This window comes from Mugil cephalus, chromosome 16 (genome assembly GCF_022458985.1).
Source record: "Mugil cephalus isolate CIBA_MC_2020 chromosome 16, CIBA_Mcephalus_1.1, whole genome shotgun sequence".
NCBI lineage: Eukaryota > Metazoa > Chordata > Actinopteri > Mugiliformes > Mugilidae > Mugil > Mugil cephalus.
In genome coordinates, this window is record NC_061785.1 from 13,692,521 (window position 1) to 13,711,328 (window position 18,808).

Consider the following 18,808-nt stretch of genomic DNA (forward strand, 5'->3'; position numbering starts at 1 on the left):
ATGTGGTTTTATCTGTATCGGATGATGTTAGTTGTTGTGCTGCTCCCTCAACAGACGTATAGAGGTAGTGTTCTTGTGCTGAATAAATCTGTGGCCTCAATACTCTGGCACCGTCTGGCCTGTATGGATCCTCCATCAGGTCTTTTAGTCCAACATGCAAACAAAACTTGTGATAATTCTTTTTGGATGTTATCAATCGGGTGCCACAGGTGCTTTTGTTTAAACGAGAGAGGGGGGCCAGGCTCATCCATTTGGCCAGCAGAACTGCCACCTTCAGATACAGTTCATCCAAGATTTTTGCAGGGGCAGTCTGGTGTGGAGATTGGCCAGCTGCATTTGGCAGGGTTTGAGTAACTGGATTGCTGCTCTTTTTTTAATTGATTTCCAAATTTTTAAGGTTACATGGGTTACCTCCGTTTTATCAGGTGGTTTTTAAGTGTGGGCCTTGTTAGGTTGCAATTCAGGAAAAACTCTACCTCTATTTCTGGTTGCTGAAAATGTTGGTGATATGATGGAGATGATGCATGGGTGTCAGTGGGATGCCACACCTGGGAGGCAAGCGCTGTGCCAGACCAAGCCCTTTGTCCTACAGCACTGAACTCTTGTGGGCCGTGTTGGCTGATTCCCAGGCTGTGGCGTTTAATGGCATACTCCACCAGGGTGGCTCAGAAGCTCAAGCTCAAAAGTAATCAACAAGAGGACTGTGCAGTGGGTGCCCACTGTGTGGACTGGCAGGTTAGAACACCTCAAACGCTGTCATTTCTGTCCTCAACCCTGCTATGTCTGATCAGTGTCCCTTCTGTGGCATTGTGTAGACAGTTTATCATGTTTTTAGGAGTTAAGAGGCTTTCAGGCTCTTCAACTCTTTTAAACGGCTGTTTTTAGTTTTTTTGTTCAAACTTTTAGTAAACAATTTTTATTTATGGTGCAGGTTACAATGAGAATAAACCAAAAAGTCGCAGCTCCTAAATTTTATTTCCGGTGAAGCCAAGTTGGCGATTTTAGTGTTCGACCACATAAAGTGGAGGATAAAGCAAGTCAGGAGGCAGTTTCACGGTGGCGCTGAACATCAGACTTTGGTGTTAAAGCGTTTTAAAGTTGAATTTTACAGTTTATTCCATTAAATAACAGACAAATATTTTTAAAATTACGACACATTTGTGAACATTTTTAACAAGTAAATATATGTAATCTAACGGTGTTTAACAGTAAACAGTAAAATTTTGTTATATTACTATTTTTCCTTTCTTTCCTTCCTGTCTTTCTTTCTTTTTTTTTTTACAGTGTATGGTGATTCTCTAGTCTTGGTACCCATGCACTCCCCATGCAATGGTCTCACTCATTTTACTCACCTGTGACAGGTGGGAAGGCTCCGGAACCCCGCGACCCTAGTCAGGATGAAGCGGTATGGAAGATGAGGGAATGATTGTTTTGAAAACAATCATTCTGCTCGATGCATGCCAATGACTGACCTTCGCAAGCACGGATTAACATCTTTTCCACAACCACAGTGTCTTTCCACTTGGTTGCCAAGAATAGGAAGTTACTCATTGCATCAATTGAGTTAAATAACTTGTTCCCAGCTGAAAGATAATCGCCCAGCAGTAATTATTGGACAGGTATCATAACCTGGACGTCTGACGTCCTGAAAGTCTGGTTTCCTACTAATGCAGAGATTTTATTTCTTCGTTTTTGTCCTTAATGACTCAAGGGGCAGTAAATTAAAGGATGCGTGAGGGTTAAATATGTTCTACAACTGTACATCATGCAGCTGTACATGAGGCAGAGACTAATTCTGTAGCAGTAGGCATTAAGAACATTAACTTTACTTTGTTGACAACGGCACAACTGAAACCATTCCTGGTTTCCATCGCCTATTAACACCCGTGTTAACTGTGCGTCCCGCTCTGGATTCGCTTACTTTTCTCTCTGTACAAATCAAGTAAGTCAACAGATTCAAATGAGTTTAGGAAGTGATTGTTTCTATTCATGCTCCTACAGATCTCTCCCCCTCTGAAGAGGAGCCAATTAGTACGATGAGCAACAGTTGTGCAACCTGCACGATGAGCCTTTTAAACCCAGCATGACAGCTCACACTCAACTTGGCTACTGGCCGATGGGAGCTTGGTCATTGGTTGTCTGCATGTTGGCTATATTTGCTTGCTAAAGGTTTTGAATGTTTTTATTGAATCTGTTTGAAGGTTGTGAGCGTAAACTAGCAATGAGGCAAAAGTAGATTAATACTTTAGGGTGAATGAAGGCTTTGCCTCAACTTGTAAAGTTCCCAAAAAGTCATTAAGCTGCAGGTATAAGTGAAATGTTGGAACAAAAAAAAAAATGTTCTTTCTAAGGAATATGCACTGTCCCGGTTCTGATTTGTCAATGTGTGGTAAAAATCAAGAGATGACCTGAAGAGCACAGAGGAAGGCAAGTACATTGCTGACGCTCTTTAGTTGCTACTATCTGGTGCTACTATATTGAACTCATACTCTGTATCTAGAGAGAGTTTCTGATGTTGCAAAATGGTTTAGAATAGCACTGATGTTTGGGTTCAGCATATCGATGCTACAGATGGGGAGCATCTCCTGTGAAATCTTTTTAGCGAAATGGCAATCCTCTGCAAAGCCTTTGTCTTTATGCTAGCCTCGTGAAGGCTTGACGGGACTCGCACATGTACCGTAATATCCTCAAGTGGTGGTCTCATTGTTACCCAACTCTACCTGAAGGACTTCTTGTAATCCTTCTGGGATATCTAAGCCTAGGTGTAACAATCAGGTCAAGTAAATCCTTGGTTCAATTTTTTGTTCTTTCTTTCAGTCCATCTGAAAACCAATGGCGTGGACACTGAGGCATCTGTTGCCCACATTAAAATAACGACACATTCCAACAAACCGGATGATGTTAAAGCTGAGAAGACGGCCCAGGCTGGCGACGGCCCCGTGAGCGGCAACGGCACGGCCCGCTACTACGGCTACGGCGACGGCCCCGTGAGCGGCAACGGCACGGCCCGCTACTACGGCTACGGCGACGGCCCCGTGAGCGGCAACGGCACGGCCCGCTACTACGGCTACGGCGACGGCCCCGTGAGCGGCAACGGCACGGCCCGCTACTACGGCTACGGCGACGGCCCCGTGAGCGGCAACGGCACGGCCCGCTACTACGGCTACGGCGACGGCCCCGTGAGCGGCAACGGCACGGCCCGCTACTACGGCTACGGCGACGGCCCCGTGAGCGGCAACGGCACGGCGGGCCGCTACTACGGCGACGGCCCCGTGAGCGGCAACGGCACGGCGGGCCGCTACTACGGCTACGACCCCGTGAGCGGCAACGGCACGGCGGGCCGCTACTACGGCTACGACCCCGTGAGCGGCAACGGCACGGCGGGCCGCTACTACGGCTACGACCCCGTGAGCGGCAACGGCACGGCGGGCCGCACTACGGCTACGCTACGGCCCGTGACGGCAACGGACGGCCCGCTACCGGCTACGGCGACGGCCCCGTGAGCGGCAACGGCACGGCGGGCCGCTACTACGGCTACGGCGACGGCCCCGTGAGCGGCAACGGCACGGCGGGCCGCTACTACGGCTACGGCGACGGCCCCGTGAGCGGCAACGGCACGGCGGGCCGCTACTACGGCTACGGCGACGGCCCCGTGAGCGGCAACGGCACGGCGGCCGCTACTACGGCTACGGCGACGGCCCCGTGAGCGGCAACGGCACGGCGGGCCGCTACTACGGCTACGGCGACGGCCCCGTGAGCGGCAACGGCACGGCGGGCCGCTACCACGGCTACGGCGACGGCCCCGTGAGCGGCAACGGCACGGCGGGCCGCTACCACGGCTACGGCGACGGCCCCGTGAGCGGCAACGGCACGGCGGGCCGCTACCACGGCTACGGCGACGGCCCCGTGAGCGGCAACGGCACGGCGGGCCGCTACCACGGCTACGGCGACGGCCCCGTGAGCGGCAACGGCACGGCGGGCCGCTACCACGGCTACGGCGACGGCCCCGTGAGCGGCAACGGCACGGCGGGCCGCTACCACGGCTACGGCGACGGCCCCGTGAGCGCCAACGGCACGGCGGGCCGCTACCACGGCTACGGCGACGGCCCCGTGCGGGCCGCTACCACGGCGACGGCCCCGTGAGCGGCAACGGCACGGCGGGCCGCTACCACGGCGACGGCCCCGTGAGCGGCAACGGCACGGCGGGCCGCTACCACGGCTACGGCGACGGCCCCGTGAGCGGCAACGGCACGGCGGGCCGCTACTACGGCTACGGCGACGGCCCCGTGAGCAAGTACATTGCTGACGAGCTCTTTAGTTGCTACTATCTGGTGCTACTATATTGAACTCATACCTTCTGTATTCTAGAGAGAGTTTCTGATGTTGCAAAATGTTTAGAATAGCATGATGTTTGGTTCAGCATATCGTATGCTACAGATAGGGGAGCACTCCTGTGAAATCTTTTTAGCGAAATGGCAAATCCTGCAAAGCCTTGTCTTTATGCTAGCCTCGTGAAAGGCTTGACGGGACGCACATGTACCGTAATATCCTCAATGTGGTGGTCTATTGTTACAACTCTACCTGAAGGACTTCTTGTAATCCTTCTGGATAATCAAGCCTAGGTGCTACAATCAGGTCAGTAAATCCTTGGTTCAATTTTATGTCTTTCTTTCAGTCAATCTGAAAACCAATGGCGTGGACACTGAGGCATCGTTGCCCACATTAAAATAACGACACATTCCACAAACGGATGATGTTAAAGCTGAGAAGACGGCCCAGGCTGGCGACGGCCCAGTGAGCGGCAACGGCACGGCCACGTACTACGGCTACGCACGGGCCCCGTGAGCGGCAACGGCACGGCCCGCTAACTACGGCTACTGCGACGGCCCCGTGAGCGCAACGCACGGCCCGCTACTACGGCTACGGCGACGCCCCGTGAGCGTCAACGGCTGCCGCTACTACGGCTACGCACGGCCCGTGAGCGGCAACGGCACGGCCCTACTACGGCTACGGCGACGGCCCCGTGAGCGGCAACGGCACGGCCCGCTATACGGCTACGGCGACGGCCCCGTGAGCGGCAACGCACGGCGGGCCGCTACACGGCTACGGCGACGGCCCCGTGACGGCAACGGCACGGCGGGCCGCTACACGGCTACGCGACGGCCCCGATGAGCGCAACGGCACGGCGGCGCTACCACGCTACGGCGACGGCCCGTGAGCGGCAACGGCACGGCGGGCCGCTACCACGCTACGGCGACGGCCCCGTACGAACGCACGGCGGCCGCTACCACGGTACGGCGACGGCCCGTGAGCGCAACGGCACGCGGGCCCTACCACGGTACGGCGACGGCGTGCGGGCCGCTACACACGGCGACGGCCCCGTGAGCGGCAACGGCACGGCGGGCCGCTACACGGCGACGGCCCCGTGAGCGGCAACGGCACGGCGGGCCGCTACCAGGCGACGCCCGTGAGGGCACGACGCGGCGCTACCAGGACGCCCCGTCGCTAAGAACACATCTATGGACCAACTCCACTGCGACCAGTCACGGTCGCATTGAGGAGAGCATGCGAGAGTTGAACATTTGCCTGTGTCTACTTTGAATAAAACACTAAAATGTATTTGTGGCTATTATTTCAGAGCTATTGTCAAGAAGGTTGTGACTCTACTCTGTGCACATTCTTTGAAGCCTACCATTCAGTCTTCCAATTAATAGAGCTGGACAGGGAAATTTGGCACTGTAAAAGTTTCTAATGGCAGGAAGGCAGAAAAGCCAAACATAAGTGACGATCTTTTTTTGCAAAAACACAGGCTCATTTGTCCACGGAAACCGTGAAAGTCCTTGCTAAGCTAAATAGGGTTTGATTATGGCAGCAAGGAAGACATTCCAAGACAAAGCAATGTGATCAAGCTTCATTTTTCTACGAGCGTTTAAGGTGGTACACATGCTGGGTCTAAGATGTCATGGTTACATGAACAAGTACACTTTCAGCACTTGGTGCCATTTCTATGTGTGCCGCCTGCTGCTTTTATACTACAGTTACTCAGTTTCTTATGTTAGTTCCTCAGTCATGTCTGAGCCACCTGCAGCATTTCCCCCCCAGTCAGGTTTCCACTGGCTTCACTCATCTCCAGTTGTCAAAATGGGACGCTATCACTGACGTGGAGGTTGTCAGTATTTAAATCGCCTCGCCTACAGATATTGGTGGGTTTTAATGATTTCATCCCTGGTTAAACGGGTGAATATTGAACAACATCCCCGGCACATCTTCATAATTCTTATGTCACAAGAATCATAGATGCTGATTCACACTGGATTAGTTTTATCTCTGCTTTATGAGAATTATTTATGGTTTTGCAAATTCGGTCGATTCGCGAGGGTTACGATCACAGACGACGTTGAAACGCTGTTACAGATTACCGAGGTCCAGGTGTGTGTAAGGCTGTCAGTGATGTGGGGTCAGAATCAGAAAAGCGCAACACCTAAATGAAAGAGAACGGTCCGATATAAAGCGAGGAAGTCTGCCCGCCCTGCTGCAATACAGTATTATTAGTGTCCAGCATCACTAAATGCTGCCAAAGAATCACATCAGTAGATACGCGGTACTCATGCTGATGAAATTGGTGTGAGGCACGGCAAAGAGGAATAAATAAGAATTTCAAATCTGTCAATCCTCCATAACTTAATTGTACAAACTGAACATTGATAGAATTTTCACATGAATCCAGTAGTTGTAAAAATAATAACATATGGAAAAACTGTAGTTCATCTGCAAAGACTGGTGACCTGCACCCAAATGACAGCTGGGATAGGCCCAGCGACAATAGTGAGATAAGTCCATCATGACCTCCCTTATCCCATCTCTACAAAAAAGACAAAAAAGAACAGCACTGATGTGAGTTTCTTGAAGACATCCAAGACATCTTTTCAGTTCTAAAATACTGTGGTATTGCTAGGGTATCGTAATGAATAGATGTTACTTGAACTTGAGGAGGCTTTCATAGTATGACAAAGCAGCACACTCTAATATTTGGTTGGCCTTGTTTTATTACAGTAGACTACACATTCGCTGTGGCATTGTTTCGATAAGAAGCTTCTGCAATGTCACAGAAAACATCAAATGGATATTTAATAGTTTTACATAGTTTTTAACGTTTAATTACAAACATTTTAAAACAATGAAATTATCCATAAAGATGGCAAATTAACATTGCAATATGAATAATAATGCTTAAAGTTATAGAAATGTGATTTTTTTTTACTTGTTTTTAATGGCATTTTATTTAAAAGGGCTGTATATGACTATATTAGATGTAATATAACAGTATACCACAATAATTTGATCTTTCAAAACATATACAAAAAAAGGTAAATGCATATTTGGTGTACAATTGCAACAATTTACTGTTTATTGTAATTTTTGATTTGATTTCTTTTACATTGATTTTCTGAATATTTAAAAGACTTTCAACTTTCAGCAGCTACATTTCCCATTCTGCTGTATTTTCATTCAACTGTAGCAGGTAACCATTATTACAGCAATATTCAAAAAACAATTCAATAAAATGACTGGTTCTGAAACAAAAAAAAACAATAAAATCAACTGAACTGGTAATGAAAGAAAAAAGAAACAAAGAAAGAAAGAAAGAAATAGTTGAGTACACACAAGGCATCCATCACCTGGTCAAGTAAACTACATCCACAACATTGATTTCAAACTTCGTCAAACTCACTGGAAATGATTCATACTCTATCCAGACAGTTGATGAGGTGTGGTATCCAACTTGAACTACTTGTTGACCGTGTGAAGTTGCAGTTTCTGAGCTGTAACCACCTGGAGAGAACACAGAAAGCATTAGCTGTTCCCACTGTGTGGCGACGCAGCCAGGTGCTGCGGGGTGGATGGGGCTGTAGCCGCTCGGGCTCAGTCGGTTGGATGTTGAGCGAGAGTAGACAAAGAACAAAGCCAGGATGGTGATCGTGCTGAGGTGAGGGAGAGTGGAGAGGTGAGGATATGGTGACTGAGGTGATGGTGAGGTTGTGGGAGCTAAACTGTGGGAAGCAGGTGAGCTGGGTGAGGTGACTGGTGGGAGACAGGTGAGGAGACAAGAGAGCTGGTGAGGTGACTAGTGGGGAGACAGTGAGGGACAAGAGAGCTGGGTGATGTGATTGGTCAGAAGGCGGGTGACATGAGTGGTCAGGAGACAGGTGGGGGACAGGTGAATTGGGTGAGGTGACTGGTGGGGAGACAGGTGAGGGGACAGGTGAATTGGGTGAGGTGACTGGTGGGGAGACAGGTAAGGGGACAGGTGAATTGGGTGAGGTGACTGGTGGGGAGACAGGTGAGGGGACAGGAGAGCTGGGTGAGGTGACTGGTGGGGAGACAGGTGAGGGGACAAGAGAGCTGGGTGATGTGATTGGTCAGAAGGCGGGTGACATGAGTGGTCAGGAGACAGGTGAGGGGACAGGTGAATTGGGTGAGGTGACTGGTGGGGAGACAGGTGAGGGGACAGGTGTATTGGGTGAGGTGACTGGTGGGGAGACAGGTGAGGGGACAGGTGTATTGGGTGAGGTGACTGGTGGGGAGACAGGTGAGGGGACAGGTGAATTGGGTGAGGTGACTGGTGGGGAGACAGGTGAGGGGACAGGTGTATTGGGTGAGGTGACTGGTGGGGAGACAGGTGAGGGGACAGGTGAATTGGGTGAGGTGACTGGTGAGGAGACAGGTGAGGAGACAAGAGAGCTGTGTGAGGTGACTAGTGGGGAGACAGGTGAGGGGACAAGAGAGCTGGGTGATGTGACTGGTCAGAAGGCGGGTGACATGAGTGGTCAGGAGACAGGTGAGGGGACAGGTGAATTGGGTGAGGTGACTGGTGGGGAGACAGGTGAGGGGACAGGTGTATTGGGTGAGGTGACTGGTGGGGAGACAGGTGAGGGGACAGGTGTATTGGGTGAGGTGACTGGTGGGGAGACAGGTGAGGGGACAGGTGAATTGGGTGAGGTGACTGGTGGGGAGACAGGTGAGCGGACAGCAGAGCTGGGTGAGGTTGGTGCAGCCGGTGGGACTGGTGATGTGGTGAAGCGGGGCAGTGAACGTAAGAATGTGGTGAATGCTGCTGTGGCCGCGAAAGCTGGTCGGCTGGAGACGAAGCCGAGTGCTTCAGACGGCAGCGACAGTGAAGGCTGTCTGTCTGACTGTAGTGACCTGTCTCTTTCACAGGTAGCTGCTAGTCAGGACCACAAGTTGTATTCTAGTCAAATGTTTAAAATGTTCCTACAGATGACTAAAGGCATAAAACGCCTGAATATAGAGCAGCCTTTTCTTGATAAGCTTGCATTTTACAACTCAGCCAGACACATGATTAAGAAGAGAGCTTCATCAGATCTCACTGACCAGGAAATACATAGACTACAAAAACAGATGACGAAAGTGAGAAAGCGACTCAGGTTTTAATGATGATAAGGCTGTTGATTTTATTTAATTTTTTTTTTTCTTTAGAGTGTGGACGTTAAATGTAAACGGTGCCAGAGAAGGAAAAAACTAAAGGGCACTGGTTTTTGACACAGCAAGGTTGAAAAACATTGATGTTTTGTTTTTACAGGAACCGCATAGTGATGAAAGCAAAGAGGCATTTAATGGCATTTTATTTAAAAGGGCTGTATATGACTATATTAGATGTAATATAACAGTATACCACAATAATTTGATCTTTCAAAACATATACAAAAAAGGTAAATGCATATTTGGTGTACAATTGCAACAATTTCCTGTTTATTGTAATTTTTGATTTGATTTCTTTTACATTGACTTTTCTGAATATTTAAAAGACTTTCAACTTTCAGCAGCTACAATTTCCCATTCTCTGTATTTTCATTCAACTGTAGCAGGTAACCATTATTACAGCAATATTCAAAAAACAATTCAATTAAAATGACTGGTTCTGAAACAAAAAAAACAATAAAATTCAACTGAACCTATAATGAAAGAAAAAAGAAAAGAAAGAAAGAAAGAAAGAAAGAAAAGAAATAGTTGAGTTACCACACAAGGCATCCATAACCTGCTCAAGTAAACATACATCCACAACATTGATTACAAACTTCGTCAAACTCACTGGAAATGATTCAATACTCTATCCAGACAGTTGATGAGGTGTGGTATCCATACTTGAACTACTTGTTGACCGTGGTGAAGTTGCAGTTTCTGAGCTGTTTGAAATTCTCAAGTCTAAAAAAAATGGCCTTAGCCAGCTTGTTAGATACGAAGGTACAGGGCGCACTGGTCCGTTCTCGGTCCAAAACATCAGTGTGATGGATGTTCCCTCTAGCCTCTTTTTTGGCCTGGAAAAAAAGCATGGAAAGACAAAGATGATCCACTCTTTGCTCTCTGACACGGGGAAGGAACTCGTTGAGCCAGGTCAGATACGGGGGCGTGCTGTGGTTTTGTACTCATCGCTCTATACCAGTGGGTATGATGAGGTGCATCAGTCACTGTATGAGGGGTTCTGAGAGTATACTGAAATTCAATGGCAGTCTGTGTTCTCCTTTTAGAGTGCATAGAGGCATCCGGCAGGGCTGTGCTCTGTCTGGGATGCTCTATGTACTCTCCCTGGAACCTCTCCTCTGTAAAATTCGACAAGCATCGATGGCCTGGTTTTACCTGGTTTTAGAGAAAATGTGGTTTTATCTGCCTATGCGGATGATGTTGTTGTTGTGGCTGCTCCCTCAGATGTCGTATAGAGGTAGTGTTCTTGTGCTGAATAATCTTGTGGCCTCAATACTCTGGCACCGTCTGGCCTGTATGGATCCTCCATCAGGTCTTTTAGTCCAACTGCAAACAAAACTTGTTCATTCTTTTGGGGATGTTATGCATCGGGTGCCACAGGTGCTTTTGTTTTTAAACAGAGAGGAGGGGGGCCAGGGCCTCATCCATTTGGCCAGCAGAACTGCCACCTTCAGATTACAGTTCATCCAGAGATTTTTGACAGGGCCAGCAGATCTGGTGTGGAGAGATGTGGCCAGCTGCATTTTCAGGCGTGTGAGTAACTGGATGCTGCTCTTTTTTTAATTGATTCCAAATTTTTAAGGTTACATGGGTTACCTCCGTTTTATCAGGGTGTTTTTAAGTCGTGGGCCTTGTTTGGGGGCAATTCAGGAAAAAGCTCTACCTCTCTCTTCTGGTTGCTGAAAGAGCTGGTGGTTTATGGAGCAAGGCTGGATGTCAGTGGCGGAGCCACACCTGGGCTGATGGCAGCGCTGTGCCAGACCAAGACTTTGGTCCTATAGCAGCTGGTAGACGCTGTGGGGCCGGTGTTGGCTGATTCCCAGGCTGTGGCCCGTTTACTGGGCATCCACTCCACCAGGGTGGCTCAGAAGCTCAAGCTCAAAAGTAATCAACAAGAAGGGACTGTGCAGTAGGGCGCCCACTGTGTGGACTGGCAGGCTAGAACGCCTCAAACGCTTTCATTTCTGTCCTCAACCCTGCTATGTCTGATCAGTGTCCCTTCTGTGGCATTCGTGAGACAGTTTATCATGTTTTTAGTGAGTGTGAGAGGCTTTCAGTGCTCTTCACTCTTTTAACGGCTGTTTTTAGTTTTTTAGTAAAACAATTTTTATTTATGGTGCAGGTTACAAGAGAATAAACCAGAAAAAGTCGCAGCTCCTAAATTTTATTTCCGGTGAAGCCAAGTTGGCGATTTTAGTGTTCAGACGGAATAAAGTGGAGGATAAAGCAAGTCAGGAGTCAGTTTCAGTGTGGCGCTGTAACATCAGACTTTTGGTGTTATAATGCGTTTTAAAGTTGAATTTTACAGTTTATTCCATTAAATAACAGACAAATATTTTTAATATTACGACACATTTGTGAACATATTTTCACAAATGTACATATATTTATTAAATATATGTATTTCTAACGGTGTTTAACAGTGAACAGTAAAATTTTGTTATATTACTATTTTTTCTTTCTTTCTTTCTTTTTTTTTTTTTTTTACAATGTATGGTGATTCTCTAGTCTTGGTACCCATGCACTCTCCCATGCAATGGTCTCACTCATATTTACGGAATGCCCACATAAATGTGTTGGGTCACCTGCCAGCCCGTGCTGGACCACATCAAGAAGAATTGATGAGTCCCGTCTATTAAGGGCTGGACTGTTCTTTCACTCTATCACTATGTGCCCTATCGCAGACTTCTCTCCTCTACTGGGACACCCTTACCCCTCTATTCACTGAGGTGTAGCACTGCCCTCCCTGCCACACAAGGTCACTCCACTCAATAAAGATCAACAAGGTAGTTCCCAGGGAGGGCTGGCGATGGTCACACACATGGTTGTCTCTGTGTTAGCCCTGTGATGGGCTGGAGACCTGTCCCCGCCTCTCACCTGTGACAGGTGGGATAGGCTCCAGGAACCCCCACGACCCTAGTTGGGATGAAGCGGTATGGAAGATGAGAGGAGATGATTGTTTTGAAAAAACAATCATTCTGCTTGATGCATGCCAATGACTTGACCCTTCTCAAACAGATTAACATCTTTTCCACAACCACAGGATGTGTCTTTCCACTTGGTTGCTCAAGAAATAAGAAGTTACTCATTGCATCAATTGGAGTTAAATAACTTGTTCCCAGCTGAAAGATAATCGCCCATGCAGTAATTATTGGACAGTGTATCATAACCTGGACGTCCTGAAAGTTTGGTTTCCTACTAATGCAGAGATTTTATTTTCTTCGTTGTTGTCCTTAATGACTCAAGAGGGGAGTAAATTAAATGGATGCGTGAGGGTTAAATATGTTCTACAACTGTACATCAGCAGCTGTACATGAGGCAAGAGACTAATTCTGTAAGCAGTAGGCATTAAGAACATTAACTTTACTTTCTTGACAACAGGCACAACTGAAACCATTCCTGGTTTCCATTCCCCTATTAACACCCTGTTAATAGTTTGTAGCTGTCCCGCTCTTGGATTCGCTTACTTTTTCTCTGTACAAATCAAGTAAAGTCAACTAAATTCAAATGAGTTTAGTAAAGTGATCGTTTCTATTCCATGCTCCTACCAGATCTCTCCCCCTCTGAAGAGAGAGCCAATTAGTACTGATGAGCAACAGTTGTGCAACCTGCACAATGAGCTTTTTAAACCCAGCATGACAGTCACACTCATACTTGGCTACTGGCACGATGGGAGCTGTTGGTCTTTTGGTTGTCTGCATGCTGACTGTTTTGCTTGCTAAAGGTTTTGTATGTTTTTATTGAATCTGTTTGAAGGTTGTGGAGCATAAACTAGCAATGAGGCAAAAGTATGATTAATATCTTTAGGGTGAATGGAGGCTTTGCCTCAACTTGTAAAGTTCCCGGTATTAAGCTGCAGGTATTAAGTGAAATGTTGGAACAAAAGAAATCCTTTTTTTACTAAAGGAAAATGCACTGTCCGCAGGTTCTGATTTGTCGAGTGGTGGTAAAAATCAAGGAGATGACCTGAAGAGCACAAAGGAAGGCAAGTACATTGCTGACGAGCTCTTTAGTTGCTACTATCTGGTGCTACTATATTGAACTCATACCTTCTGTATTCTAGAGAGAGTTTCTGATGTTGCACCATGGTTTAGAATAGCACTGATGTTTGGGTTCAGCATATCGGATGCTACAGAGGGGGAGCATCTCCTGTGAAATCTTTTTAGCGAAATGGCAAATCCGTGCAAAGCCTTTGTCTTCATGCTAGCCTCGTGAAGGGCTTGACAGGACCGCACATGTACTATAATATCCTCAATGTGGTGGTCTATTGTTACCAACTCCACCTGAAGGACTTCTTGTAATCCTTCTGGGATATCTAAGCCTAGGTGTAACAATCAGGTCAAGTAAATCCTTGGTTCAATTTTTTTCTTTTTTTTTTTTCTTTCAGTCCATCTGAAAACCAATGAAGTTGACGCTGAGGCATCTGTTGCCCACATTAAAATAACGACACATTCCTACAAACCGGAGGATGTTAAAGCTGAGAAGACGGCCCAGGCTGGCGACAGCCCCGTGAGCGGGAACGGCACGGCCGTCCGCTACGGCGGCTACTACGGCTACGACCCCGTGAGCGGCACTCAACGGCACGGCGGGCCGCGGCTTACGGCTACGCACCCCGCCGTGAGCGGCAACGGCACGGCGGGCCGCGGCTACTACGGCAACACGGCTACGACCCCGTGAGCGGCAACGGCACGGCGGGCCGCGGCTACGACCCCGTGAGCGGCAACGGCACGGCGGGCCGCGGCTACGACCCCGTGAGCGGAACGGCACGGCGGGCCGCGGCTACGACCCCCAGGTAGACGGCGGCAACGGCACGGCGGGCCGCGGCTACGACCCCGTGAGCGGCAACGGCACGGCGGGCCGCGGCTACGACCCCGTGAGCGGCAACGGCACGGCGGGCCGCGGCTACGACCCCGTGAGCGGCAACGGCACGGCGGGCCGCGGCTACTACGGCTACTACGGCTACGACCCCGTGAGCGGCAACGGCACGGCGGGCCGCGGCTACGACCCCGTGAGCGGCAACGGCACGGCGGGCCGCGGCTACGACCCCGTGAGCGGCAACGGCACGGCGGGCCGCGGCTAACGACCACCCGTGAGCGGCAACGGCACGGCGGGCCGCGGCTACGACCCCGTGAGCGGCAACGGCACGGCGGGCCGCGGCTACGACCCCGTGAGCGGCAACGGCACGGCGGGCCGCGGCTACGACCCCGTGAGCGGCAACGGCACGGCCGGCCGCGGCTACGACCCCGTGAGCGGCAACGGCACGGCCGGCCGCTACGCCGACGGCAGGAATGGCACGGCCAGCGACAACTTGGGACACCCGAATTAGACGGAGGGCACGCAAAGGACACACCGGCTCCAGCCAGGGCAAGAACACATCTATGGACCAACTCCACTGCGACCAGGTCACGGTCGCATTGGGAGGAGGAGCATGCCAGAGTTGAACATTTGCCTGTGTCTACTTTGAATAAAACTCTTAAAATGTATTTGTGGCTTATTTATTTCAGAGCTATTGTAAAGAAGGTTGTGACTCTACTCCTGTGTACATTTCTTTGAAGCCTACCATTCAGGTCTTCCAATTAATAGAGCTGGACAGGGAAATTTGGCACTGTAAAAGTTTCTAATGGCAGAAAAGCCTCAAACATGACGTGACAATCTCTTTCGCAATAACGCAGGGCTCATTTGGTCATTGAAACACATGGAAGTCCTTGTTAAAGCAAGTTGAATGCTAAATAGGTTTTATGGCAGCAAGGAAGACATTCTTAGACCAAGGGATGTGATCAAGCTTTATTTTCTACAAAAGAGGTTTAAGATGGTAAACATTGTTAGTGTCCAACATGTGCCATGGTTACAACATGAATAAGTACACTTTCAGCACTTGGTGCCATTTCTGTTTTGTGCCCACTGCTTTATACAATGAGGTCCCCAGTAATGCTGTTTTTATACTGCAACAGTTACTCAGTGTCTTGTGTTTGCTTTTCTCAGTCATGTCTGAGCCACTTGCAGCATTTCCTCCACAGTCAGTAGTTTTTCTCTAGGTTTTCCACTGGCCTCACCCCTCCTCATCTCCACATTGTCTATCTTCTCCCAGTCTGCAAAAGTCACTGGTTTCACTCCTACAAATGAGAGAATACAAATTGCATTTAATTTTTTTTTTTTTTTTTTTTTTTATATATAAACAAAGACTGAACTGAAACGACTACCAGATCATAGTGGTCCTTAGAAGTGGAAACTTATGTTCACGTCAGACCAATTACAGATTATCGACCAAATTCAGAAGTACAACTGAGTGTCGTCCGGACAGGAAGGCTCTCCATGTTATAAAAGCTGCACCGTTAATTCCTGGAGTAGCTTTCCCATCACTACAGGACAAACAGTTTCTACCATCAGACCTCTAAACAGTTCATGCAGTACTGCTTCACTTCCCTATCACTCCCTCTGAATGTTTCTGTAGCACAAGGCACCGAGTACTTTCCTACACTTTTTTTTTTTTGTTTCAAGCTTTCAATTTAACTGATTTCTCCTGCACATTGCGTTAATCTATTCGTTTCACATTTTTATCTTTTTCGGTAAGAGACTTTCAAAAGAAGAATATCGTTGCATGGTTTTTACTGACTGCACATATGACTATGACTAGATCAATACACCTTGAATCCTGTGAAATAATCTTGAAATGAGTAAGTACAAGGACTTGTTTAAAGAGAAGTTCAGCATGCTGCTGAGCCAGACTAAGTAAACTAATTCTTAAGATACTCTTCACTCCTGTAAATGTAATCAAGATGACGTTGTTCCTTCTAATCTCCACCGCTCTTTATTCCTGGCGCCTTTTTCCAGCAGCTTGACTGTGTTATTTCTTTTTACCTATGGCCGAGAATATGCATTTGACCATGGAGGACTTTCAAAAAACAAACATTCCTTGGAGATATGGTCCCTTCTTTTTGCTAACAGTTCAAATGGGAACGGCTTGGGAGGAAATTCTGGGTTTACCCTTGTTTGAGTTTGGGATGACGTGCTCAGATTATGTTCACTTCCCTATGTCCCTGCCACAGCTAGATTCAATTCAAAATAGTACATGGGGCCCATATGTTGAAATCAAAGTCCATGCTCATACTGCACCAGACGCTATTCTGCTGAAGCCTCCCTTATTCACATATACTGGCCCAGTACATGGATTCTTTCTTCTGCAATTGGATGCAAAATGCCGAGCCCCGTTCATAAATGTACTCCAGATTCTGTGATGGTTTAACCTAGTGGTGACTCGAGGGATTTTTAATTTGTGATGTCTATTCGTCATCAGTCACCATTCATTTATACCCGTGCACAATGTATTTCTGTAGAAATTAAACATTACTGCATTTTGTCTGCTGCTGGTTTCTTGCTGTTTGACATAAAAGATCTGCAATTAAAAACAGCTGGGAGACGACTGGTTTGGATCGGGTTTCATTTGATTAGCAAAAGGTGTGCAGAGCAGGACGTCTGCAACAATTTTGTTTTCAGTGGAAGTGAGTTGCAGTGTTATAGTGTTTAGGATTTAGGGTATTTTATTCACATATCCACATTTTAATCTGTATTTCAAAAAATCTTTACTTTTTTTTTTTTTAAAGAAATGCAAATATTTTGTACACATGTGCAAACTCATAATTATTTTATAGGTTTGATAAAGTTGATGTACACATAAATTTTGGAATTACAAGATATTATTACCTCAATTTGAGCCTATATTTTGAACCACTCCGTGGTCATTGCGTACCAATCCCGTACTGATAATTTATGCCAAAAGCAACCACCTGGGGGCCTCCTTTCTCACTTTTTCAGTTTCCCAAACAACTCTCCATGTTGTCAAAATGGAGACGCTACTCACTGACGTGGAGGTTGTCAGTATTTAAATCGGCCTCGCCTACAGATATTGGTGGTGGTTTTAATGATTTCATCCCTGGTCTAAACGGGTGAATAGTTGAACAACATCCCTGGCACATTTTTCATAATCCTTATGTCACAAGAAATCATAGATGCTGATTCACTCTGGATTAGTTTTATCTCTGCGTTACGAGAATTATTTATGTTTTGCAAATTCGGTCGATTCGCCAGGGGTTACGATCACAGACGACGTTGAAACGCTGTCACAGATTACCGGAGGTCCCAGGTGTGTGCAAGGCTGTCAGTGATGTGGGATCAGAATCAGAAAAGCGCGCAGGAGGCAGTTTCAGTGTGGCGCTGTAACATCAGACTTTTGGTGTTATAATGCGTTTTAAAGTTGAATTTTACAGTTTATTCCATTAAATAACAGACAAATATTTTTAAAATTACGACACATTTGTGAACATATTTTAACAATAAATATATGTATTTCTAATGGGGTTTAACAGTAAACAGTAAAATTTTGTTATATTACTATTTTTTCTTTCTTTCTTTCTTTCTTTTTTTTTTTTTTTTACAGTGTATGGTGATTCTCTAGTCTTGGTACCCATGCACTCTCCCATGCAATGGTCTCACTCATATTTACGGAATGCCCACATAAATGTGTTGGGTCACCTGCCAGCTCGTGCTGGACCACATCAAGAAGAATTGATGAGTCCCGTCTACTAAGGGCTGGACTGTTCTTTCACTCTATCACTATGTGCCCTATCGCAGACTTCTCTCCTCTATTGGGACACCCTTACCTCTCTATTCACTGAGGTGTAGCACTGCCCTCCCTGCCACACAAGGTCACTCCACTCAATAAAGATCAACAAGGTAGTTCCCAGGGAGGGCTGGCGATGGTCACACACATGGTTGTCTCTGTGTTAGCCCTGTGATGGGCTGGAGACCTGTCCCCGCCTCTCACCTGTGACAGGTGGGATAGGCTCCAGGAACCCCCACGACCCTAGTTGGGATGAAGCGGTATGGAAGATGAGAGGAGATGATTGTTTTGAAAAAACAATCATTCTGCTTGATGCATGCCAATGACTTGACCCTTCTCAAACAGATTAACATCTTTTCCACAACCACAGGATGTGTCTTTCCACTTGGTTGCTCAAGAAATAAGAAGTTACTCATTGCATCAATTGGAGTTAAATAACTTGTTCCCAGCTGAAAGATAATCGCCCATGCAGTAATTATTGGACAGTGTATCATAACCTGGACGTCCTGAAAGTTTGGTTTCCTACTAATGCAGAGATTTTATTTTCTTCGTTGTTGTCCTTAATGACTCAAGAGGGGAGTAAATTAAATGGATGCGTGAGGGTTAAATATGTTCTACAACTGTACATCAGCAGCTGTACATGGGGCAAGAGACTAATTCTGTAAGCAGTAGGCATTAAGAACATCAACT